Source organism: Simochromis diagramma, unplaced genomic scaffold (assembly GCF_900408965.1).
Source record: "Simochromis diagramma unplaced genomic scaffold, fSimDia1.1 OVJJ01000486.1, whole genome shotgun sequence".
In the NCBI taxonomy this organism is placed as follows: domain Eukaryota; kingdom Metazoa; phylum Chordata; class Actinopteri; order Cichliformes; family Cichlidae; genus Simochromis; species Simochromis diagramma.
This window is the reverse complement of record NW_024387047.1, coordinates 1,390,929-1,403,172: the sequence shown is the minus strand read 5'-3', so window position 1 is coordinate 1,403,172 and position 12,244 is coordinate 1,390,929. Positions and strand designations below refer to the sequence as shown.

The 12,244-nt window shown below is 39.1% G+C and overlaps 1 protein-coding gene across 2 annotated transcripts in view; it reads right to left on the bottom strand.

The window, feature by feature from the left end:
• Positions 1–9,005, bottom strand: part of asrgl1 (asparaginase and isoaspartyl peptidase 1) — a 42,656-nt gene extending 33,651 nt beyond the window's left edge. Inside the window, exon 1 of one of the 2 annotated variants that reach the window (XM_040044643.1) lies at positions 8,900–9,005. The gene's annotated coding sequence lies outside the window, so the exon portion shown is untranslated. The remainder of the gene's footprint in view (positions 1–8,899) is intronic. The other variant, XM_040044645.1, reaches the window with a different exon arrangement.
• Positions 9,006–12,244: the final 3,239 nt, after the last annotated feature.

Below are 12,244 nucleotides of genomic sequence, written 5' to 3'. Positions count from 1 at the left end.
CTGAGGGAGTCCGCCACTGGCAGGGGAAGTGGTGGTGGGTGGAGATAGGCCTCCAAACCTTGGAGGGCCTGAGATGTCCCCAGAGAGGTGGCGTCTGATACCCAACCTGACATATAGACACAGAAATACAGGCACACACAGATACAAACATCCATTCCCACCCTCATGCTCTCATATGCACTTACTCCACACTCAACCAACGTGGAGACAGACATGAAGAGACGCTGAACACACGATCACACTCCCCAAGCGTACTCTACAAACCGGGTCTAGGTACCCTTGCCCCTGGAGGGGGGAACTGCACCCAGACCCAGGTGGTGTTACCCTTTTCCCTGCGGTGGGGAGAGGCAGACCGCCCCGACTCCGCAGCAGCAGGGAGGCCCCACACTCCAGACCGCAGTCGGACGGCCAACCTAGCCCCCCCGCTCCGGCAGGTCGCAGAGAACGGGGGTGAGAGAAGACTCCAAACCTCCCTCCACCCGCTCATTGTAGTGTTGATGCATGTGTGTTCTAAGGTGCAATTAAAACCCAGGAGGGCATGGAGCTACCTGCCAGAGAGCAGCAGGTAAGCGCATGGTCCCTCCTGCTAGCCCTCAATGTCTACGTACTACACTGTTTTTAAAGAACATGTCACAGGTTCCTCTTGCACTAAATGAAATTTCACTATTTTCAAAGGCCTCTGGTTTGTACCTGAATATTAGAAAATGCGAATTATTAAGTATTCATGATTGTAAACCCAATATCTCTCTTAACATAGCTATAAAAACTGAAATTAAATATTTGGGTATTATAATCTCAAAGAATACAAATAATAGAGAAAATCTACATTTTGAGCATATTACCCAGAAATCTAAAAAGATCCTAATCAGCTAGTTACAAAGAGACCTCTCCATCTTTGGACGCGTCTTGCTTACTAAAACAGAAGGTGTCTCTCGACTGATTTATCCATCACAATGCTTATATGTTTCCAATAGACTAATCAATAATATAAATCAAATTCACTTTAATTATATTTGGAGAAACAAGCAATATTATATTAGGAAGAATGATGTAGTGAAGTCATTTGAAGAAGGAGGTTTGAATGTGATTGATTTTGAAGCAATGGATGGTTCCATCAAACTCAAATGGTTGCAGTCTTTCATAAATAACTCAAACAGTATTTGGTTTTATTTCCCCAAAGTAATTCTCGAGAAGCTTGGTGGCATTGAATTTCTCTTAAAGTGTGACTTTGAAATTTTCAAATTGCCAATTAAATTAACCAATTTTCATAAACAGGTTCTCCAGTACTGGAAAATGATTTACAAGCATAATTTTTCTCCACATACAAATTCGATTTGGAATAACAGATGTATATTGATATAAAGAAAATCCATCTTTTATAAGGATTGGATGGATCATGGAATTTGGACCGTTTTACACCTTTTAGACAATGACTGCAATGTATTATCGTATATTAAATTCATAGATAATTATGGCTTATCATGTACCCAAAGTAAATTCATTAAAGTTGTGAAAGCCATTCCCCCTGCAATGATTCAGATGGCTTAAGCCAGTTTAACCTATTCTTCCTCTATAATTCGTGAACTGTCCTTAATTATTGATGATCGTCAATTTAAAGGAAAGACATGCAATAATACATTTTTAAGGACAATTCTAACCAAACAACATTTTCCTTCTCAATTAAAAAGAGAATATTTGTTTAAAGATTATAATTCAAGGTTTTTGACTAAGTATCTTTCTTTTCCAATTCCACCAAAAGCAAAAGAAAGTCCTTGGACGGGTATATGGCAAAGTGATTATCTTCACAAGAAATTCAATATAGATACTTTTTGCAACACTGATATTTAGACTACAGAGCACCTTTTTTATTCATGTGAAAGTTCCAGATCTTTTTGGGATGATTTTCAGTACTGGTTAACCTCTAAAAATATTGACTGCCCTTCTCTAACCTTTCAAGTAATTAGATTTGGCCTACAAACAGAAAATAAGAAAATAGAATTTGGGATTAACAACTTATTTATAGTTGCAAAATTTTTCATTCATAAATGTTGCTTCTTGAAAATTACTCAGATTTTTGCTGGCTTTAAAAATGAAGTCCTTCTATTGAAGGCTTCATTAGACAAGTGTAACTTAAATAAAGCTCACACCTTACTTGAATTTTTGATACTGCTTTTCAACTGATGTAGCTAGACTGTGTGTGCGTACTTTTGTTTTTGTTTTGTTTTCTTTGTTTTTTACTTTATATGGAAAGTCATCTAATGTACTTGTATGCTGCTTTATGTTATTTCTGACCTATACTGTTCTTTTGTTCTTTGTTCGATGGCTGCTTTGTTCTTAACCACCTATATTTATACTTGTACATATCTTTTTGATTTGTAAGATATGCGCTGTAATTGTTAATTTGTACAAATAAAAAAATATATATATTTGAATTATACGGTTAGCGCCCAGTTAGCTCCTAGCGTTTCTCAGCAGCTCTGCCTCCTTTTCGACCACCGGGACATTTAAACAATGGTTACCTCCGTATACAAACAAATTCATGCTTTTCTTCTCAACAGAGAGCGTTCCCCGATTGAACGACAGCACCGTAAAATAAGAAGAATGGCGCCTAATTACAGAGTTAATAATACAGACTTTGTAATATCTCACGTGTAGATTCATCAGCCAGATGAAGTGTTTACTGACAATTGACAGTGATAGCGGACATCATCATCACTATTCGAATCAATCTTCTCCACACAGACAAGCATAAACACACTCGACTATCACTAAATCAAATTTACCACACGTTTGTTATGATGCTAATTCAGTTTACAATAGGGTTCATTCGCTCGGTCAGCAGGTGGCAGTATCCTCGTACACTGGGGAGTAAACTGCCATTAAACGAACAGAAGAAGAAAACCCCTGCACATGCGCGGTACGGATCAGGTAGACCCGATTTGTACGGTCCAACTGTGCACATGCGCAGTAAGGACCGGGAATCCTGATCCGTAACTACCGTATTTTCACAACCATAAGGCGCACTGTGCTAAAAGGCGCAGTCTCAGTTATGTGTGCCCTTACTGTATTTAACACACACATAAGGCGCACTGGACCATAGGGCGCATACAAGTACCGTATGCGTATTTAAAAATAAAGCGGGAGCAAACCTGAATTCGGTACCTTACTCACATTTCTATTGCCGGTAATCGTCATCATCAACAACACACAAGCATACAAGTGTGCGTATTTAAAAATAAAGCAGGAGCAAAACAAAGTTTGGTACTCACATTTTTATCATCAATCAAACCCATCAAAGTCCTCATCCTCTGTGTCTGAATTGAACAGCTGCGCTAAATCTCCATCAAACATGCCAGGTTCACCGTCTTCACCGTCAGAGTCACTTTCCGTGCCGTGCGGCTCCTCGGAAACGATGCCGGCTTTTGCGAAAGCTCGAACAACAGTGCCAGCAGACATGTTAGCCCAAGCATCTACAATCCATTGGCAAATTGTGGCGTAACTCGCCCGGCGCTGCCTTCCACTCTTAGTGAAACTGTGGTCTCCACCGGTCATCCATCGCTCCCAGGCCGCTCGCAGCCTTACTTTGAACGGGCGGTTCACACCGATGTCCAGCGGTTGGAGTTCCTTTGTCAGGCCTCCCGGAATGACAGCAAGCTCACAGTTCATTTGCTTCACAAGTTTTTTCACATCGGCTGTGAGATGGGCACGCATAGAGTCACAGATCAACAGCGATGGTGATGCGTGGAAAAAACCACCTGGTCTCCTTACATACACCTCCCTCAGCCACTCTTTCATCATTTCCTCATCCATCCAGCCCTTTTCATTTGCCTTAATGATGATTTCTGCTGGAAACTTCTCTTTAGGCAAAGTCTTTCGCTTAAAAATCACCATAGGCGGCAGTTTCTGTCCATTAGCATGGCAGCCAAGCACAACAGTAAAAGAAGACTTTTCATACCCCGTTGTGCGTATCGCTACCGTGCTGGTCCCCTTCTTCTCCACAGTGTGACTCACCGGGATGTCAAAAGTGAGCGGGACCTCGTCCATGTTTGTGATGTGGCTGGGCTGGATGTTTTTGTTGCCGATGTGTTTGCTGCAGTAGGAGCGGAAGATGGCCAGCTTTTCCTTATACCGTAATCCGCTGGAAGTTGCTGCGCTACCGTAGTCCTGGTCCGGATGGAAAAATGGCACCGTTTCATAAAACGAAAGCACCAAGACGGACCTCCTTGGAAATGTTCAATGTTCATCTCTTCAGCTAGTGAAACTGCTTTTAGCCGAATGGTGACCGTCGAAACGCTTCTCCCACTCGCTCTTTGCTCGATGATCCACCGCTCGAGTCTTTCCTCCAACTCGGGCCACCTCGCCTTATGTCCGCGGAAACTCAGCTGCGTTTTCTTGACCTGCCGGAGCTTGTTTTCCAGCTTCCTCCATTTGCGAACCATCGACTCGTTAATCTTAAGTTCTCTCGCCGCTGCTCGATTTCCATGTTCCTCCGCGTAGCTGATGGCCTTCAGTTTAAACTGTGCTTCGTAAGCGTGTCTCTTTGCCATTTTCAGGGTTGTTAAAACAACGATGTCGTGCATAATGCACATACCTGTTCTTTTATACAGGTATGTGCGATTGTCCCGGTATATACGATCAACGCCCACACTTCACCCTTTAACGTTCTCATGGTGTTCTCTACTACGTCCTCCTTACAACACATAGGGCGCACCGCGCTATAGGGCGCGCCGCACTTTTTGAAGAAAATCTAAGACTTTTAAGTGCGCCTTATGGTCGTGAAAATACGGTATCTTTTTATTTTTCGTTTTTGTCTACATTATATTGAAATGCTTCATTATTGCAAACATTTTAAGAGATACTTATTATTCTTAACATCTTAACAGATACTCTGACCTGTAACTATCGTAAAACGCTTCGACCGGAAGTAGACACCTTTCGCGCATGCGGGGTACCGATCGGGTTTCCGGTACGGATCGGGTAGTGACACGGACCACGCTTGATATTTGGGGAAATCGACGGTGCATTTGGAGTACGCATTTGAAGTACACTTCAAATTGGGACAGCCGTCGTCGCGTGGCGGTGACGTAATCACACTCAAAATGCATACTTCAAGTGTGCGGTCTCTTAATTGGGACACAGCCCACGTTTCAGCTGGGTTTTTTTTGGGGGGGGGGGTTCATTCAAACCTTTATTTAAACCTCAGTACAATACAAAATAGAATTAAACAGTACCATAAAATTACATACCATAGACAACCAAATAAAAGAACAATTTTCAGAACCTACAATATAAATATGCTAGGAGGAAAGTAACTGATCAAGCCAAAGAATAAAGTGATTGAAAGATTTTGATTTTCTCACAAACACAAATAGTTTTTATAGCTTTTGGGTTAGTGGAGTTCTTAATTGAATTAAGATACTGTACAAGTTCAAAGGAGAATACATAAAAAGAGGGATGTCTTCCTAAACATTTGGACTTGTGAATATGAAATTTAGCCATTAAAATTAACAAGTTAATCATACATAATAATAATAATAATGGATTGCATTTATATAGCGCTTTTCGGGACCCCTCAAAGCGCTTCCTCAATACCACTATACATTCACTCTCACATTCATACACTGGTGAAGGCAAGCTACAGTTGTAGCCACAGCTGCCCTGGGGCAGACTGACAGATATCTGTTATCAAAGTTGAATTGTCTTTGGTTTTTGTGTAGACCAAATAAAACATATTTCCAAAACAGTACAAATCCTTTAAATACATTTTCTGAGATAAAAACACATAAACTCTGCCAAAAATCTTGCACAAGGTTACAAAAACAAAAAAGATGTATAGTAGATTTCTTGGAAGTTTTACAAAAGCTACAGCTTGTATCAATGTCTAAATTGAATTTGCTTTAAAGATAATCTTTAGAAGGATAAATTCTGTGTATTAATTTATAAGAAATATCTTTAATTTTATTGGTAATTAAAAACTGATTATGGAGTTGCCAAACTTCGTTCCACATAATACCATCTGACAACCGGTTCCAGAAAAAAATTACATATGGTACCGTGGTTATGCTACTCTGAAATAAAGATCTGATAGATTTATTGTTTTTAGATTGCTTAGAAAAGCAAATCTTGCCAACAAAAGTTTGTATAGGAGATGCCAACGGCCTGTGGAATGAAGTGATATTAGGTTGATTCTTAAACAGCATACAAACCCCTGATGGTATTGAGCCAAATACTTTTGTATAATCATGAGGATTTATAGCTAAATTGAAATGTAAACAAAATTCTTCATAGGAGAAAAGCGTACCATTCGAATCAAATAATTGGTTGACTAAAACAATGTTATTCCTAAACCAACTATCTAAGAAGAGAAATTTTCTTTTAAATAAAATATCCTTGTTATTCCAGATATAATAACTGTGTGGACTAAAGTTATGCTTGTAAATAAGAGTCCATGCTAAAAAAGCTTGACGATGAAAAGCAGAGACTTTTATAGGGATTTTATCAATATCAAAATTACAGGTAAGGAAAAATTCAATGCCACCTAACTTAAACATGAACACAGGTATAGTATTCCAAATGGAAGTAGGATTAGTAATTAGATTCTTTAACCAATTTATTTTGAATGTGTTATTTAAAGTGTTAAAATCTAACACATTAAGTCCTCCATTGACATATGAGTTCATAAGAACTGTTTCTTTAATGTAGTGTGTCCTATTTTTCCAGATAAAGTTGAAAAGTAACTTATCAAACCGCTCTGACCAAAGTGTTTAATGACATATGTCTGAATACAGACAGTGGAAAAATGTCAGTCTTAGTTTTACTGGATCTCAGTGCAGTATTTGACACAGTTGACCACAACATATTACTCAAACGACTGGAGAACTGGACAGGTCTTTCAGGAACTGTACTAAACTGGTTCAAAACATACTTAGAAAACAGGAAATACTTTGTATCAATACGTAACTTCACATCTGAGCAGACAAGTATCACATGTGGAGTTCCCCAAGGTTCCATCTTGGGACCCCCTCTGTTTAACATTTACATGCTCCCACTGGCACAGATTATAAAGAACAACAAAATAAACTACCACAGCTATGCAGATGACACACAAATATATATCATAATGTCACCAGGAGCCCGAGGCCCTGTACAGGCTCTTGGTAAATACATTGAGGAAATTAATGACTGGTTGTGCCACAATTTTCTCCAGCTAAACAAAAACAAAACTGAAGTAATAGTCTTTGGTGCCAAAGAAAAACGATTACAGGTCACCAGAGAACTTCAATCTATACACCTAAAAACCACAAACCAGGCGAGAAATTTGGGTGTAGTGATGGATGCAGACCTAAACTTAGAAAAACACATTAAGACAATAACAAAATCAGCTTACTATCACCTCAAGAATATATCAAGGATAAAAGATCTGATGTCCCAACAGGACCTGGAAAAACTAGTCCATGCATTCATCTTTAGTAGGCTTGACTACTGTAACAGCATCTTTGCAGGTCTACCTAAAAAATCAGTCAGACAACTACAGCTCATTCAGAACTGTGCTGCTCGAGTCCTCACTAAGACCAAAAAAGTGGACCACATCAGTCCAGCTCTGAGGTCTTTACACTGGCTGCCTGTCCGTCAGAGGATAGACTTTAAAGTTCTGATGCTGGTCTATAAAGCTCTGAATGGTTTAGGACCAAAATACATCAGTGACCTCCTGACCCAGTATGAACCTTCCAGATCCCTCAGGTCATCTGGATCCGGTCTTTTATCAGTTCCCAGAGTCAGAACCAGACACGGAGAAGCTGCATTCAGCTTTTATGCTCCTTATATCTGGAACAAACTCCCAGAAAGCCTCAGATCAGCTGAAACACTCAGTTTATTTAAATCCAGGTTGAAGACTCACCTATTCTCAGCTGCATTTGAATAAAGCACCAAATCCACACTTTTAAGCTTAAATTTCAAAACTAACATTTTAACTACTGATTTTATCTACTGTTCTGATTTTATCTGTTTTAATTTTATATACTGTTTTGTTTGTTTGTTTGTTTGTTAATTAGTTAGTTCGTTTGTTTGCTTGTTTTAATCAATTTTAAATCATGCTTTTTATTTGTTTTTGTTTCTAATGTCTCTGTACAGCACTTTGAATCACCTTGTTGTTGAATTGTGCTATACAAATAAACTTGCCTTGCCTTGCCTATCAACCTCTTTTATGAGTTTATTATCAAGGTGCAATGCCAGTGCAGCGTATGTAAGACGAGAGATACCTTCACGTCTCAGCTGTTTGTGGAGGTAAAATACGTCTGCACAATTACGCTCAGCCATTGTTGTGAGTGCGCACGCCAAGGGGCGGCGAGACATTTATACAGCCGTATTTCGCACATGACTACGAAAGGCGGAAGAGGAAGTAGTTCCGTTGAATGTAGACAATCCGAATGTTATAGTTTCTTTCCACTGTGTTCCTGTTAATGATAAACTACAAATTTACTCTAAATTACTAAAATATCGATATTGTAATGTGAGAATCGATTCTAGAACATCAATGATTGGTATCGGAGGAATCGATATTTCAGGATCAATCCGCACATCGCTACTCCGTAACGAAGGCACCTTGCTCTGCTCTAGTTACAGGGAATATTTGAATATTTAGTTACCGAAATATGGTGACTGAAAAGCGAAGGCAAAGAGGGTCAGTTTGTCTAACAGTGTAACAGCAAACCAGCAAGCTTCATGGTATATAAAATTCAACGTCTCTTAAATTCTAATCTGAAAATCATTCTCGGTGCACTCAAACTAATCCTCACTATTCCGTCACGCTACCGGACACACGGGTTTTTCACCGCCAACGTATGAAAAACATGAACGTATGATGACATGAAAGTAAGCATAAAAACATATGCTGACTTACAACGCAGCACACAGATCCAAACACACACGCGTCTGCGCCTGAAAGTATCAAGTCCAGAAGAAGCAGGAGTACTTCCGGTATACGAAATTGACGCTTTCAAAATAATAAAAAATGACTCCTTAAACTAGACCAACAATATTTGTGTTTACATTATGGCAGCACACGACAAAGGTGAAATTTGCTTTTTTGAATTTATTCCAAGTCTGTTAATACAGTTTTGTTTTTATTATGAAATCAAACTTGGCTGATTTCCTTTTATATTGTGGCTTACTTACTGCAGCCCATGAGGGCTCAGTTCAAATAATCTACACCTGTACAGGGCAATTTTAAGACTCTGCTAGCTCTCTGTGCCAAACCGACCATGCTGAATGGAAGACTGCATATTTTTGAAATTTTGTCTCTATATAATCTTATATAAAAGATATGCCCAAATGTACAGGTTATCTTTTAATGTTCTAAGGCATTCTGTAACCCTGCAGATAGTTTACAGTCACCCTAATACATGCAGACATGCAAACAGATAATGGAAGTTCAAAATTAGTAAAATTGCATAAACATGTTGAATTAAAATTCAGTCCAAAGACATGGGACTGTAGGAGGAAGCTGGAGTACCCGGACAGAACCCAAGCAGCACGGGGAGAACATGAAACCACCACACAGAAAGGTCCCAGCCAGGTGGTGAAATCAAACTCAGGACTTTCTTGCTCTGAGGCAACAGTGCCACCATCCCAACTGAAGCCATTTTTTTAAAACCAATATCTGTACTTCGAGTATTTACATTTTAAAAATGGACTCATTATTTTTGCTTTAATGGATTTGGGTCGAGTTATTATTTCCTCACTTTGAGGCTTTAAACATCAAACCAATTCGAGCCTAAACAATAACACATGAAAGGAAATTCTGTTCCTTTATTAATCATGTTGCATAAAAAGAGACGACATGTGCCAAAGTCACGGGTTAAAGGTGGGGATGTGGGGTTTTGTTGTTGTTTTTGCCATAACACCAGAGTGAAGTTGCCCCCCACCCACCTGTTTCAAATCAAACAAAATTTGTCTCAGTCAACTGTGCTACGCTTGTGCTGCAAAATGTTTTGTTAGTGCCGCAATCATTTTAAAGATATTATTTAAAGTTTTTAGAGGTCATCCAAGGTCAACAAGCCCCTTTGTGAAAAGGTTGTGATGATTGACCTTTTGACCTTTAAACTTCCACTAATAAATTCTTTCAAACAAAAGCAGCACAAATGAAAATTTTAGCAGCTCAAATGTAGCACAAATGCATGACATCAATTTTGTTTGATTTGGGTATTGTTGGGTCGCTGGTTGACCTTGGATGACCTCTAGAAACTTTTATTAGTATCTTTAAAATGATAGCGGCACAAACCAGCACAAATGTTTGACACTAGAAAAGGTGGAGGTCTAACTTCACTCATGTCCCTGGAACAACTGCAGGTGTCCGTAAGTTGCAGTGTTTCAGCATTTAGCTAGCCCTACTGAAGAGAAGGGGGCATAAAACTGGTGTCAAGCCAGCCCCCACTTAGTTTTGAGTATGTATATTAGTGTATATTAAGTTTTACGGTAAGAGATGTGGAGACCTGATTTCAAAACAAAAGCCAACTTTGTTTGAATTCAGCTTCAACATTAACACATTCAGTCCATAATAACAAATATTAGTTAGTGTTCTTTCCACACTTTAATGCTAGATCCACAGGATACACCCAGTACTCTAGTAGTACCTTAGCCAATATCAAGGCAGTCCTTTTTTGGATTTCAAAGTAAAAGCCCTCTGAACTTTCCTTTCTGAGCTACTCTTTCGAGAATTTCAGAATGCTGTAAAAAGGAAAATTCTAATTTCACTCTAGAACAACAGCGTACACCCTCACAGGGCTACCATGTCCGTGTCAAGTAAGTCTGGTTGTGCATTTCAAAGTAAGAGCCCTTTGAATTTGCCTGTATATGCACAACTTCTCAAATGAATTGAGGACACTGTTAAAAGGTAAATTGCTGTTTCCACAGGTTAATTGCAGTATATGTTGACACTATAGACCCTCCCGGTGGCATTTCAGAGTAAAACCCCTTTGAATTTGCTTGGATATGAGCTTTTTTTTTTAATTAAGTAAGGGTGCTGTTAAAAGAAAAATTACTGTTTCTACAGTACGTTGAGTTCATGTCAACCATACAAGTCCTTACAGTGGTACCATGTCAATCTGAAGTCAGCCTGATTTTGCATTTCAGAGTAAATGCTCTTTGACTTTGTCTGTGTGACCTTACTTTTCAGTGACTTCAGAATGCTGTTAAAAGGAAAATCCCTGTTCTTATGGAATAATTCCACTTTAAATCCATAACATACTGCCTCAAAGCTGCACACTGTCAAAATCAAGTCTTTCTGGTCTTGGATTTAAAAATAATTCCCTTTGTAAATGTTTTTATATGCAGTTTGGTTTCTTTATTCAGAATGATATTACTATGAATTATAAGATACTAGCAATTTCAACTTGATTTTACTTCACCTTTTATGATTTGATTCAGTCATAATCAAATGATTCTGATTTTGTATTTCAAAATGAAAACCTTCTGATATATTTAATATCAAAAGCACTCAGGTCATGTGACAGGGAAGAACTGATGAGTATCAAACATATTTAAGGGTAAAGGTACTGAAATTTAACAACTGATACAACAGAAGACTGGAGCTCAATTGGCAGTTAAAAAGCATGAAGGATGTGTGGAAAGGAATGAAGATAATTACTGTGACTAAGGTGAGAGGCAGTCAGTCAGCAGCCTGAAGAGAGCAAATGAGGTGAACAATTTTTTCAGCTGGTTCAGTTTGCAACTCTACTGGCTCTTCCACCCCACATTCTAGCCTCCAAACATCACTAATAAGACATTAGTGATGTTTGGAGGCTAGATTATTCCCTGAGTAAACTTTGTGGCTTTAAACCTGCAAGGAAGGCTACAGGTTATGGTGGTATCAACCACAGGGCTCTGCTGACTCACCTACAGTTGCTTGCAAAAGTATTGGGCCCCCTTGAACTTTTCCACATTTTGTCACATTACAGCCACAAACATGAATCAATTTTATTGGAATTCCACGTGAAAGACCTAAACAAAGTGGTGCACACGTGAGAAGTGGAATGAAAATCATACATGATTCCAAAAAGTTTTTACAAATAAATAACTGGAAAAGCGGGGTGTGCGTAATTATTCAGCCCCCTGAGTCAATACTTTGTAGAACCACTTTTTCCTGCAATTACAGCTGCCAGTCTTTGCACATCTAGAGACTGAAATCCTTGCCCATTCTTCTTTGCAAAACAGCTCCAGCTCAGTCAGATTAGATGGACAGCGTTTG